Below are 13,905 nucleotides of genomic sequence, written 5' to 3'. Positions count from 1 at the left end.
TAATCTAAATGCAGAAATTTACTTTCATTGACCATGGAAGACTCAACCTTTTGGAGTCATTATCATTAAAGCAGTGGAAGATGTTTTATTTTCACAGCTACTCTTTATGAAAAGGTTTCCAGAATGTTAAACCCCTCTCTTTTCCCCAAGGAAACATACAAGCGCTTTAATAAATGTATGTGTTTATTGAAATGCTACTAAAATCAGATTTTCCAAAGATCAATTTTCAATTTCACCTACAAGTTCTTAAAAAAGGTCACATGAAACATTAATTATTATTATTTATTTATTTATGTTCTGTCTTATTGCTGCTGAGAGAACAGGGAACTTAATTGCAATTGTCATCATTATGAGCAGCAAAATTAGACATGCATATGTAATGTATTTAAATTTACATAAATTGATTATTAAAGGAAATAGAAAATCTGAGTGAGCATGTCTCCTTTGTTCAAAATCAGTCCTGCCCTTCTGTTCTTCAGCAAGGATTATGTAAATAACTATGATCCACTATATAAAACAAATCTGGGTGCACAAGTTAATCTTCCTCTCTTTGCTGTGGCTTACAGGCAGAGGATAATTCTTTTTCAGCACAATGACTTTCTTTAGTTAACTAAGTGGGCAACTGGCAGTAGTCCTCTCTTTAGGTCCACAGTGACCTTTGCCACTTTGTCAAAACCTATAGTAATAACTGATCCTGAAACCTTTCATTTAAGACAGATACACCTTCATTCACCTAATGGCATACAGTATGATCTGGAAGTGGTCAAGAGAGAATGAAAAAGCTTAAGACCTCTAAAAAATGACTTTCTGGTGATGACAATCACACATGAGATCCAATGCTTCTTGATACAATTTTATAATGAGGCAGAAGAGGAAATGAGGGTGGTGAGACACTGGAACAGGTTGCCCTGTTCCAAGGTTGTGGATGCCCTCTCCCTGGAAGCATTCAAGTCCAGGTTAGATGGGGCTTTGAGCAACCTGGTCTAGAAGAAGGTGTTCATGTATATAGCAGGGGAGCTGGAACTAGATGATCTCAAATGTCCCTTCCAACTCAAACCATTGTATGATTGTATGAATCTATGATTCTATGATCAGGGGCCAAGAGAGGGCATTTATTTAATGAAATTAGAATAGGTCAAGAAAATAAGAAATGATTTCAAAGTCTTTTAATTAAGGTGACTGGATAATCCATGGCTCCCGATTTAACAGTAGCATATTCTAGAGCAAATTATTTAGTCTTAGGATGGATACAAGAAGAAAGTTCTTACAATAAGCATTGTGAAGCACTGGAGCAGGTTGCTCAGAGAGGTGGTGGATGCCCCATCCCTGGAAACATTCCAGGTCAGGTTGGACAGAGCACTGAGCTCCCTGATGTAGGTGTCCCTGTTCATTGAAGGGGAGATGGACTAGATGGCCTTTAGGGGTCCCTTCCAACTCAAACAATTATATGATTTGATTCTATTCAATGACTTATGTACTTGGGTTGGTATTGGAATTTAGTTTATCAGTGGATTAAGAAACTCAGCTTAGATACTGACTAGCAATTAGGTGATTTGTGTAAAATTGAATTTAAATTGAAAAATGCAGCATGTTAGATCAATCTGTATGTTTTACTCGATGTAGATCAAAGGATATAGGTTATTTAGGTACTCTTCTCAGTATTAACAACTCAGTACTGCACTGGTCTGAAGGTCGTGAAGTGAAAGAGTTAAAGAAAAATCACTCACGTTGCACTTCGCCTTACACTCCAAAATGCAGTGCAGAAATGGCACACTTGAATGGGAGAAAAACAATTAGTACTATGGTTTGACTACTAACAGCTAAGGTGTTGAGTGTACACATAGATTTAGATCACAAAGCAACTCTTGTTTCTCTGAACTTGAAATGAAATCTGCTTAGGTTTTCTCTTCTTATAGAAATTATCAGTCTGCACAAACACGGACATGTCTGTCTCCATTTTCCTGCTATCAGTTCAAGTTGTCAAAACTCTCCTTCATGCTGAAGTACTTTCTTTGCAAACACTCCCATTCAGCTGATTTCCGTTTCCTTACTTCATTCCTTTCCCTTCCACATTTATGTCAAGAACTCAAAAATCCACTACTGGAGCTGCCAGTCATTACTCTGCTTATACAGAAGTCCTTGTAGCAAAGTACTAAATAGAGTGGACAAAAAGTTAACTGACAAACTACAACAAAAACAGCAAAATTTTGCCAGGAACAATATGAGAATTGCCTGAGCTCTGCAAAGACTTTCTGAGCTCTGTTGAGCAGTCTCTCTAGGGGCGAGGTAGCAGATGCCTGTATTTTTAAGTATAGGAGCCTTGAGAAAAGGCTCCCTTAAAATAATACTGATTCTGCCTAAGAGGGCTGAAAAGATTCTGTGTCAGGTCTGTGCAAGTTGTCCAATAGGATTTTTGTGGTTTGCTTGCATTTTACAAGGAATACACTTATTTTTACAGCACGGTTCTCCCAGAATCCATCTCGAACCTCTGGGCTCAATCCTGATAAGTACAGCATAAAGGAGAAAAGAAAAATAGCAAAAATACAGCTCCATCCCCAAAGAATATTCAAATAGGTAAGCATAGATGGTGGTCAAGGCAACAGAGACACTGTGACTCCCTCCAGCTCAGGGGGCAGAACCACAGCAGAGCTGAAAACAGAGCAGTGATATTCAAAGGGACATTGCACTGTCCCCAGTGAGGATTTGGCTACACCTCTATCAGTCCACCAATAACTCAGCCCTCCTGCTATTGTTGGCCTCAATCCAGCTACTAACACACCAGTGCCCATTCTGCAATGGGCTAGCACTAATTGCCATTTATTTGTGTGAAAGTCTGAGTGGTGGCTGTGCTGCTTTTCCACCAATGCCAGCAGAGGTCCCTGGGCATCACAGCACAGCTGCTGATGATGTGCTGTGTGTGTCTTGTGCATAAATAAAGACTTCTCTCTCTGGGGATGACAGTCTAGTGCTGTTCTGTAGCTCTAAACCACTTTAAAAATGAAAATAATAATAATAATAAAAAAAGCAAGAAAAAGTAAGACACTTAGCAAATACCTCGAAGATTTTCTGCATTTGCAGCATTATATAGGGCATTTGGATGAAGTTTCCTTTAGCAGCCCCTTGTATATATCTGCTGAAACAAATCAACCTTCCACTTACTAGACATACGATTGCTTCAGAGGCTGCCAGGGTTTGTTTCAGTTATTTTCCCTTTAGCAAACAAGATTCTAAGGAATCTCACAGTTTACTGAGAAGAGACTTCTCTGATTTCTTATTCATTCCTGGAGGAGAGGAGAGGAGAGGAGAGGAGAGGAGAGGAGAGGAGAGGAGAGGAGAGGAGAGGAGAGGAGAGGAGAGGAGAGGAGAGGAGAGGAGAGGAGAGGAGAGGAGAGGAGAGGAGAGGAGAGGAGAGGAGAGGAGAGGAGAGGAGAGGAGAGGAGAGGAGAGGAGAGGAGAGGAGAGGAGAGGAGAGGAGAGGAGAGGAGAGGAGAGGAGAGGAGAGGAGAGGAGAGGAGAGGAGAGGAGAGGAGAGGAGAGGAGAGGAGAGGAGAGGAGAGGAGAGGAGAGGAGAGGAGAGGAGAGGAGAGGAGAGGAGAAATTCTTACTCCAGACAGCAGGTTTCATTTGTAATAATATCCTCCCAGGCTGTGATTGCTATCAGACTTTGGTTATGACTCTTTTTGAATTATTCAGGCCAATTTGTACTGTAATCATATGCTTGTTAATACTGCTGCTTGCAACTTTAATTTAAAAGAGTTTTGCATCTCTGCCCTGGAACTGCCATCATCAAGGTTAGAGATAGTCTCTGTGAAACAATCTAGTTCTCAGTGCTGTGTAGTAAACAGCAAGATGTACTTTAGCTTGTTGTTCAGAAAAGAAATGATCAATAGAGATCATGTAGCAATAAATGGGCAAATGTCAAAAAGCTCCTCTATACAGTAAAGTTGGGACATTTGACAAGTTGAATTGTTATGAATTTTCATTTGAACAAGGAAAACCTTGATATATGTTGGAACAGAGTGCAGTATAGCATGGCTCAGTAACTACCATGCTAGTAAATTATAATGGCTCTGCTTTTAGCTCCACCATTTACAGGGAATGTAACCCTATATTGCATTCTCCGAAGAGTAGGCTACATCTTCCCCCACTGGACAGTAATGCAGAAGTTGTTTCAAAGTCTGGAGTCCAAGCCAGTTTCACTCTTTATCCTTATTATTTGACTCTTCAAGACAGAATCTTTGAAAACATGTTTTATAACCATGACAATTGGTGGATCCCATTATTTCAGGCATATTTACCAGGTAAGTGAAGAAGTCCTTACTTTCTGTATTCAGTCAGTCACAAAATCCGTAGGACTTAAGAAGAAAGCATTAAAAAATCTTCTAATCCTAGTAAAAAGGCGTAAAATTTTCTTATCAGAAAATGTTGTCCATTTGAATAGTGCTAAAGTACAGTGACGTACAGTAAATGCTCAGCTGTTCAGTTTACCCCAAGGTGTTCTTTTGTTTGTTTGCTTGTTTAGATTTGTTTTCCTGCAGTACACCATCATTTAGGATCATAGAATGGCTTGGGTTGAAAGAGACCTCAAAGGTCAATCATTTCTACCTCCCCTGCCATGAGCAGTGCTGCCACCCACCAGATTAGGCTGCCCAGGGCACCATCCAAACTGGACTTGAACACCTCCAAGGATGGGTCATCCACAACTTCTGGTACAGCTCCTGGAGGGTGGGCCCAACAGTACAAACCTTGGAGTTTGAAAAACTGCAGCCTTGGGAAGCCCATGCAGGATCAGTTCAGGAGGAATGGCATTCTGTGGGAGGGACCTCATTTGGAACAGGGGCAGAGTGACCATGAAGTGCAGCAGAGATGAAGCACTACACACTGACTGCAGCTCCCATTCTCAATTCCCCTGTGATTCTTAGAGGGATGAAGCAGAAGAGAATGGATGGTGGAGAAGGTGGTTTTAATTCACTTTCAGTTTCTCACTGCCCTAGTCTGGTGGTAGTCAGCAATAAATTAGATAAATCTCCCTATCCTAGAATTGTAGAATCATTAGGGTTGGAAAGACCACTAAGATCGTGAAGTCCAACCATCACCTCATCCCCACAAAGCCCACTGAACCATGGCCTGCAGTGCTACATCCAACATTTTCTTGAACATCTCCAGAAACAATGACTTCACCACCTCCCTGAGCAGCCTGTTCCAGTGCCTCACCACTTTTACTCTGTGGTGAGTCTGTTTTGCCCATCGTAGTAAATAAGGGGTGATTTCTGTGTCCTTTCCTCAACTTATAATTTTTTTTCATCATACTTTATTCCCTGTCCTTCTGAGGAGGAGGAGTGAGATAGCAGAATGACAATGCTGAGCTACCTACAGGTGTTAAACCATCAGGCTTATACAACTCGGTGTGTTAATGTGTAAATTTGAATTATTTAGCTACATTTATAACAAGCTTCCCATAGACATGGTAGAACACTGAGAATGTAGTTTTAATTGGTAGCTTTCCAACACAGTGTTCTTATTTGGATCTTTCCAGCACAGAGTTCTTATTTGGATGTATCTCAGCATCAGTTAACAGGAAAAATTGAAAATAAAAAAAGATGAAGACCAACTGGAAAGTGGCACTCAGTGTTGTTTCCTAGTCAAGCTTAGTTCTGAGGCACTGCAGTTGTTACTCTTAACATTTTACCATTTTTCATACAGAAGTAGTTAAAGGTTCTGTTGGAGAGTAGAGACACTTTTTTTTCTAGGGATGGTAAAAAATAACAAATACTCCCTGATTTCAAGAGCTTACAATCTAAGGTGATTAAGAAAGAAGCAGAAGCACAGAAGGGCAATTGCTATGTCCCAAGTCACAGCATGACTCCAAGATAAGAACTGTGAAGCTAATGGGAATTCTGGTTTGGTAGAAAAAAAAAAAAAAAAGGAAAATAAACCAATTGACCACCACTTCATATTCCACACACAACAAAATAAAATCATTTTGGTCTAATCATTAATATCCAACTCATGTATTTCATGATGAGACAAAACAACACAATGAAAAATAATGATGCTTTTGAATAAATAAAGCATGCCATTGGTTGGGATTTTTATATTTTTCAAAAAATAATTTTGAGTTCATTTCAAAAAAAAGCATCCTTTCGTTACAAAATATTTTGACTTCTCTGAAAAACATTCTTGATTTACTTTTCCAGGTAAACATTATCTAACGAGACCCCATAATGACCACCTGCTTCAAAACACATGTTTGTACTACTCCAATTTTTTTTCAGTATTTCATGGCATCTTTGGAACTCTGATGGGCTTTGATGAAAATTGATAAATTCTTTTCAATGCACATGTTATTTATCTCATATCCAACAAGTCCTAAACAAAACCTCTCCGTTGTAAAACCTCCACAACAAAAACAATAAAGAGAGAAGAAAGCTGCCATTGCTTCGGGGGAGCAAAATCAGGCTGCGTGTTTGAGTTGTATAATGATCATAAATGCTCTGATAGATACAAGAGGGTTCAGCTGGCTCAGACTTGCAGTCTCTAAATGCATTAAGAAGATTGTAAAACACTGTTCCTCACTTGAACACTCTGAGTTATTGAATTAACTGGTTTGTTGTCCCCACATCAACAGATGCTCCTGGATGATATTAAATACTGAATACTTCGTCATAACATGGGCAGAGTATAGAAGCCACCAACACAGAAAACAGTGGGAGATAGGGAAGGTCCACCAGGGCAGTATTTTTTCTTTTTTCAGAAGCTGATGATGTATGTTCATTTTCTCCTTCTATCCTTCTGCCATAGATTTGGTGACCCTTTTAGCACAAAACATTGTAAAATGCTCTAAAACATGAATAAATATGTAAACAAACAATCAAATCTTCCACCTTCCCACTTTCCTAGTGCATAATTTATAAAGCTTGCCTAAGAGAGGTTTAGACCCCAAACAAGCATAAGGCTGGATAAAAATGTGTTTGTTCTCAATGAGAAATTTTGACTCTTCTTGTTCAACAAATAAATAAATAAATAAATAATTTCCTTGAAAAGATACAACCAAAATCACTCACACATAAAAGCTGAAGAATTCAAGGAAACAAAGGGCAAGAAGAAGCAAGAAGCTGCTGCTTTGTACTTTGCAAAATAGAAGGCAGGGTTAGCTCCTTTCTCTGAGTGCAGCAATCATTTACAGTGTGAGACAATGGGAGGGATAGCAGTCTTCTGTATAAAATGCCTGATATGTGGAAACTCTCCTCACATAGAATCATGGAGTCATAGAATCATTAAGGTTGGAAAAGACCACTAAAATCAACTAGTCCTACCATCCACCTATCGTTTATTCTGCCTGCTATACAATGTCTTAGGGTCACATCTCCATGTCTCTTGAACACCTCCAGGGACAGTGACTCCACTATCTCTACCTCTTGAATTTCTTGTGCATATTCCCTGAGAAATGCATGGTCAAGACACAGACAAGTGAATGGTAAATCGCAATAGGAAGCAGTCATCCAGCACAGACTTGCTGTTGAATTTTTAGGGGGCTTTTGGTAACTCATCAAATATATAGATGGAATGCCAATTAAGTCTGATGTAGACGAACCAGATCTTAGGATGTTACAGAGTCCTCCAGAGTTGTACGGAGAACCATCTATCACTTTCTGTCCCTTAGACTGAGACGAAGGAATTTGTGCATTGCTTTAGTCTGGGTGTTTTCCACCAGTCTCTAAGTAGCTGAGTGCTAACTTGGGAACAAAGAATAAGATAAACTGCTAGGGAAATTTTTGTTCTTTCAGTGTATGTTTATTACCTGCTCTTCTGTTCCATGAGTAACTACAACAGACATTTGAAGAAAGCTCTAAGTGTTTAGAGCATTTCCTGAAAAAAAATCAGGACAGGTGGAAAAACTCAAAAGCCTTCCAGGAAGCTTTCCAATTTAAAGATGAGATATCATTTGTTGTGCTTGTCCTTTTGGTCTTCCAGAGGATGTGTCTATGCTTTGTCTAGATTTATACACCTGACTGTACACTGAGGGAGGCATTGCAGTGGACTGTGTCAGCTGCATTGGCCCATGAGTTTGAATCCTTTTTTTATCCCTCTGTTTTATTCTTTTATCTGTTATCTTTTTATGGTAGAGCTGTATCAGTAATCAATATTCCAGCTCACTGATAAAACATTTTTTTTTATTTGTTTCAAGGCCAACCTGCACTGAATTATTCTCCCCAGTAACATAACCTCCTTTCTCCTTCAAAAGAGAGTATTTTCAATCAAATTAAATCTTTCATTTATTTATAAAGGCATCTTTCTCTCTCCTTTTTCTTCTTATTATTATATTTAGGAGGACTTTGGGGATAAAACCCTCATTCAGGAATGGAAATCTGAATTTATTTATTTTTTTTTCTCCAACAATAACAAAATAAAATGTTTGAATTTCTTCTGACATTTTTCATTATTTTTCATTCGAGTGAAACAATTTGATCAAGAATTAATTGAACAGGCTTCCTGGGATGGAGAACATAACATGTTCCCACAAAACAAGGTAAATCTCCACAGTGATATTTTGTAATTGGCTTCTATTTGTAAATATAATTGCTATTAACGTCCATTAATTTTAATGGCCTACATTTTCAGATAGGAATTGTCAGCTGTTTGAAAATCTCTACCTTTAAACTTTGTCCCATGGGTCAGAAATAGTTCTGTCTTATTTTGAGGAAGGATTGTCTGCTACTGCCCGCAGCAGAACAAGGTCATCCAGGTCCTATTTTTTTGCTGTCCAAATAGTGATGTGAAACAGGGATCTTTCTCAGAAGGGCAGCTAGGACAAATGCATGCAGACAGCAAAACATGTTTTATTCATGTTATACTCCAACAGATAAATTCCATTAGCTGATATTTTAGCTGCCTTTCAAGCCTTTCCTACAGGCAGTAGAGCTAACTGCATTTATTCCTGCTCAGCCCATCAGCTTCCACAAATGTTAAAGGGACAAGTGAATACATGGGATATATCAGCAGGATTTTTTGGCTCAGGTATCACTCCTGATGGGGCTTGTCTACGTAGAAAGGACATAAAGTGCCATCTGTGATAGGAGAACCTGATGTGACTGCTGTGTCAAATCCCACTGTTTTTCTTTGTCTTTTTAAGCTGGTTTAATATCTGTTTTGTAGTTCAAGAAGGCTCTTGCTGCTTGGTAATTTCTTTTCACCTTGTTAGCAAATCAGGAGTCATCTCATCCTGTGCTTCTACATTATCCTTGTCATGCAATGCTCTCTGAAGGCTAAAGTGTGCCTCTTGTTAGTTCAAACTGATGGAGTCTGCAATTAGCACGGGAGCTACAGGGTGTTTCATCTCCATGATGCCAGCTCATTTGTGAACTCAGAAAACGTGTTGTGATGTGTACTGCAGGGAACTTTGCTGGAAGGACTGTAAAGCACCTAGAACATTCCTTCCCCAGAGCTGCTAGGGGTTGCTCAATTTGCCAGATCTGCTGTTGGGTCTTGCTGCCATTGTATGCAGGTGAAGCTACATCTTTTCTCAAAATAATCTTCCTAAAGATAATTATTCCAAGTAAAGATGCACCTATTGCTGAGTGAGATATTTGGGGCTCCTATGCATAGTGAGAGCTGTGACAGGTCAGGTCTACTAGTGGTGCTAAGTGGTGCAATTAACACATAAGAAGGAAGGGACCTCATATACAAGGACCTGGACAGCTTTGAAAAATAAGCACATGAGAATCTAAAGAGTTCCAGTAAGGTCAAGTGTGAAGTGTTGCTCTTGGGTTGGGGCAATCCCAGATATGTGCAGAGTGGGAAAAGAACTCATTGAGAGCAGTCCATCAAAGAAGGACTTGAGGATCCTTATGAATGAAAAGCTGGACATGAACCAGCAGTGTGTGCTTGTAGCCCAACAGGCCAGCTATATCCTGGACATTAGAATGATGACAGCAAGGAGAGGGAGGTGGTTTTCCCTCTCTGCTCTGCCCTTGTGCGGCTCCATTTGGAGTATTGCACCCAGTTCTAGAGGCCTCAGTACGAGAAGAATGTGGAGCTGTTGGAGTGGGTCCAGAGGGCCACAAAGATAATCAGAAGGCTGGAGCACCTTTCCTATGAAGACAGGGATTGTTCAGCCTGTAGAAGTTCCAATTAGAACTCATTGCAGCCTTTCAGCTACTTGAAGGGAGCTTATAATCAGGACTGATTTTTTACATGCTCTAAGTGTGATGAGGGGGGAGTGGCTTTACACTAAAGCAAAATTTAGGTTAGATGTTATGAAATATTTTTCACTCAGAGAGTGGTGAGGCACTGGCACAGGCTGTCCAGAGTGGCTGTGCATGCCTGATTTCTGGAAGCATCCAGGTTGGATGAGACACTGTTTTCCAACCCTGCCCAAGTCAGGGGCACTGGAACTCGATCTTTGAGATCCCTTCCAACATAACCATTCTATGATTCTATCTAGAATTTCTCTATTCTATAGAGAAATTTTAAAAGCTGAAATTGCTTTCTGCAATGACATGATTTCTTCTTCAAGAGAAAGAACAGGGACCTGATCATGTGCTGAAGCAGCCATGTGGGTATCTTATCTTGCTGAGAGCAGGTTAGAGCAGATGATTTTTTCCCAGATGCAACAGTGGTTTTGTTTTTCAGTGAAAGGAAGCATCAAGAGATTTAGCATCCACAGATGATATGGCAAAGTGAGACCATTGTCTTCTGACTAGTTCTGTGCCCTTTCTTCGAAGGCAGTTCAAATACCACTGTTTGGAGAGGTCACAACAACCTCTCAGGGTTCTCTGAGTATTTTGCAGCACTCCTACACTGTTCTTTTTGTCCTCTTCAATAATTGGATGTAAGTGTACCTTTCATACAACTCCAATTTTTATTAGAAAACCTGATATAAAAATTAAATTAGATACATCTTATTGATTAAATATTCACAGTTAATTCCTCTCTCATTCAGCCAAAGACACAGCAGAATAAATTGTTAATCCTGAACTGGTGCTATTCTACTACATCCTCACAATTTTTATTTTGTTTTGAACATAACAGAATCTCTGTATACATAAATCTTCATAAATCAATATCAAGGCTGACCTTTGTGTATCCAAAGAGCTCAACATTTCAGTCAAGTGTATTGATGGATAGTTTTTCTTTTATCACATGCACATTTTACTTTTATTTGTTACTCTGATAGGTGATCTTTTCTTTCACAAGTGAATATACCACACTAGAATCCCATTTATAGTGGTCTGGAGAGAGCTGAATTTTCTTCCTTGTTCATCAAACCAACAATTTTGCAAAATGTTATCAGAAGTTGAGAAGCACTTCTCTGAGTCCTTGCATTCAAATACATAGTATTCTTTCTCAAGCATTTTCTTTTCCCATTCTCACTCTTCATTAATGCCCAAATACGTCCAAGATTTACTCCATAAAAAACACACTAGAGAAAGTTATTTGTCTATATAACATGCAAAATCTGCAAAAGCAGATGAATTTCCCAGGATGATGTTTTCCTAGTGAAACATGACTGCCTTATAAGAATTAGCTGGAATTAAAGCAATTAGAAATGAATACAGTTAGAGCAGAAATGGTATTGAGGAACTTTACTGACTGATACAGATTTGAGTACCTTGAGACTGTTGTGTGTGTCATAAACTTGCTACATGAGAAATTTCAAGGGATTGAAGAGACCAAGAAGATAGGAATGAAGAACTGACAGTTGCAGTGACAGTAATTAATGGGATTCTCTTCCAATTCATGACACTTGAATTGTGAAGTTTGAACTTTATTCCTACAGAACCAAGAGACATCAGAGGAAAACACAACCTAAAGGTCAATGGCTCTGATGGTAAATTAAAACCAATAGACCTGAGTCAGTGTACAGAGCCAAGGAAATGCCAAGAATAACTTAGGTGTATTTGATTGCTCTTCCCAGCACACTTCCAATTGCTGAAGTTTGATTCCAGAAGCCTGGCTTGTTCCTCTGCTTTGCTGAGAGCTTTAGGTGTTTCTTTTCAAGGACTCTGAAGGAATCATTTCACTTTTCAGTTCTCTCTACATGTCAATATATATTTCTTAATAGAGGCACAACAACAGACCACTATGCTGAACAATTATCTGTTCGTGAAGTCAGAGCAGTTTGAGATGATGATCAGTGGGACAGTCTGGCCTAGGAATTTCTCCTGACTTGACTCCTCTGTTGGTAAGGACTCTCAGTCTATTCCCCAGGGTTGAACCTGGTGCAATTGCTTTGTCAGCTCATTGCAAATTTGTATATATTTAAGCACATTTAACAGCTGCTGTATTAGTTCAAGGAGGACTGTTTTGCTAGGCAAGCCCTCCTGTCCTTGAGAAGCAAATCAAAAGATAGCTCACACTGTGCTCTGACATTGCATGCAACCAGAAGACCAATTGGCCTTTTGAGAAAGGGTGGAGAAATCACTCAATGATATGAATTGCTGACAATATGTCATATCAAAAGAAGTAGGAGGATGAAAAATAGAGGGAACAAGGCAAGCACAGACAGTGATTTTTGTCTGTATCCTAGTACAAGTGTAAGTTGTGCAAGATGCAAAATTATAGGTGTTAGAGCCTCCAGTAAAACATAAGGATAGTGGCTTGACAGCTGTTTTCAGCATCTGCACATTCTTTAACAGCTGACGATTCAATCCCTTTTTTAACTCAGTGTTTTGAAAATTAAGTGGAAAATCATATTATTCTTTTTCTGTAAAAGTGGTTATTTTTGGCTCCATTCAGAATCCATAAGCTCAAATACACATTTAGCCAGTACATTTAGGTTCTATGGCTATGAAGTTCACCTTTACACCCAGTAGGGACCATGGCAGATCAATTGAACATAGATGACCCTTAAAAGCCCTCTCTGCTTTCCCATAACCGGAGTCATCAGCTCATCACAGGACCTATCCATGTGCAGAGGAGCCCAGGTGAACAAGCACAGTGGGAGAGCCCTAGAGATCCAATTAGATATAAATCCACATTTGTGGAGCCCTCCACAGCTGTCCCAGAGGAACTTCAGCCTGCATTTTCAGGAATGACGCCAATCCAGTGGGTCAGTGGGAGAGGGTGAGCTCACAGACTGAACTGCCAAGAGATGGGTATGGAATAATGCTGTTGTTTCTGCCTGTGTTAGTGAGAGTCAAGAGATGCCTTACCCACAGGACCTGTGTGGCCAGACGTGCATATATGGATCTAGTGGTTATATTCTCTGTGCATGTGTGTTGGGAGTACATGCTCAGGTTTGCTATAGACTGGTCCTGGGGACATCTCCATTGGGTACAGGATTTGACAGCTCTCTCAAAAGGTTTTTCAGATTTCTCTGTATAAAAATTATGTAATCCATACTAGTGATTTGTTTCCCATTATTCAGTGCATTTCTACTTGATCTTCAAACTACTGTTATCTCTCTTAAAGGAAAAATCTACAACTGGAGCCAGTATTTCTGCTGTGTTTTAGTAGTGCTCAACAGAACAGAAAGTCACTTTTGTTGCAAGTTCTGTTTCTTCTCACATATCCTCATAATATACTTTTCATTTTTAGCAAGAATATTAAGTTTCTCACTTGCATTTGGCCACAGATCTTCTATAATTCTCAGATCCTTCTCAGCAAAACTGCTACCTTGCCAGGTGTCCCTAGATTGCATTTTGATAATTAGTTGTGTCAAAATTGAGGATATATGATCTAGGATGATATGCAGCCACTTTTTTCAGAACATTTTTTCTCACATTTGTCTAAATCATTTTGACTAACCAATGCATCCTATAACATATTTAGTCCTTCCCACACCAGTCCCTCCCATGTCAGTAATTAATAACTCTACGCTTGATCTCACTATTCTGTGTTCACAATTTTTTGCAGCACTGAGCTGCATCCAGCACAAATCTCTCAAGAACTCTACTGGATAAA

Source organism: Cyrtonyx montezumae, unplaced genomic scaffold (genome assembly GCF_038088225.1).
Source record: "Cyrtonyx montezumae isolate F1298 unplaced genomic scaffold, pur_monq_1.0 scaffold_8, whole genome shotgun sequence".
In the NCBI taxonomy this organism is placed as follows: Eukaryota; Metazoa; Chordata; class Aves; order Galliformes; family Odontophoridae; genus Cyrtonyx; species Cyrtonyx montezumae.
The sequence above is the reverse complement of the archived record's forward strand: the minus strand, read 5'-3'. Positions refer to the sequence as shown.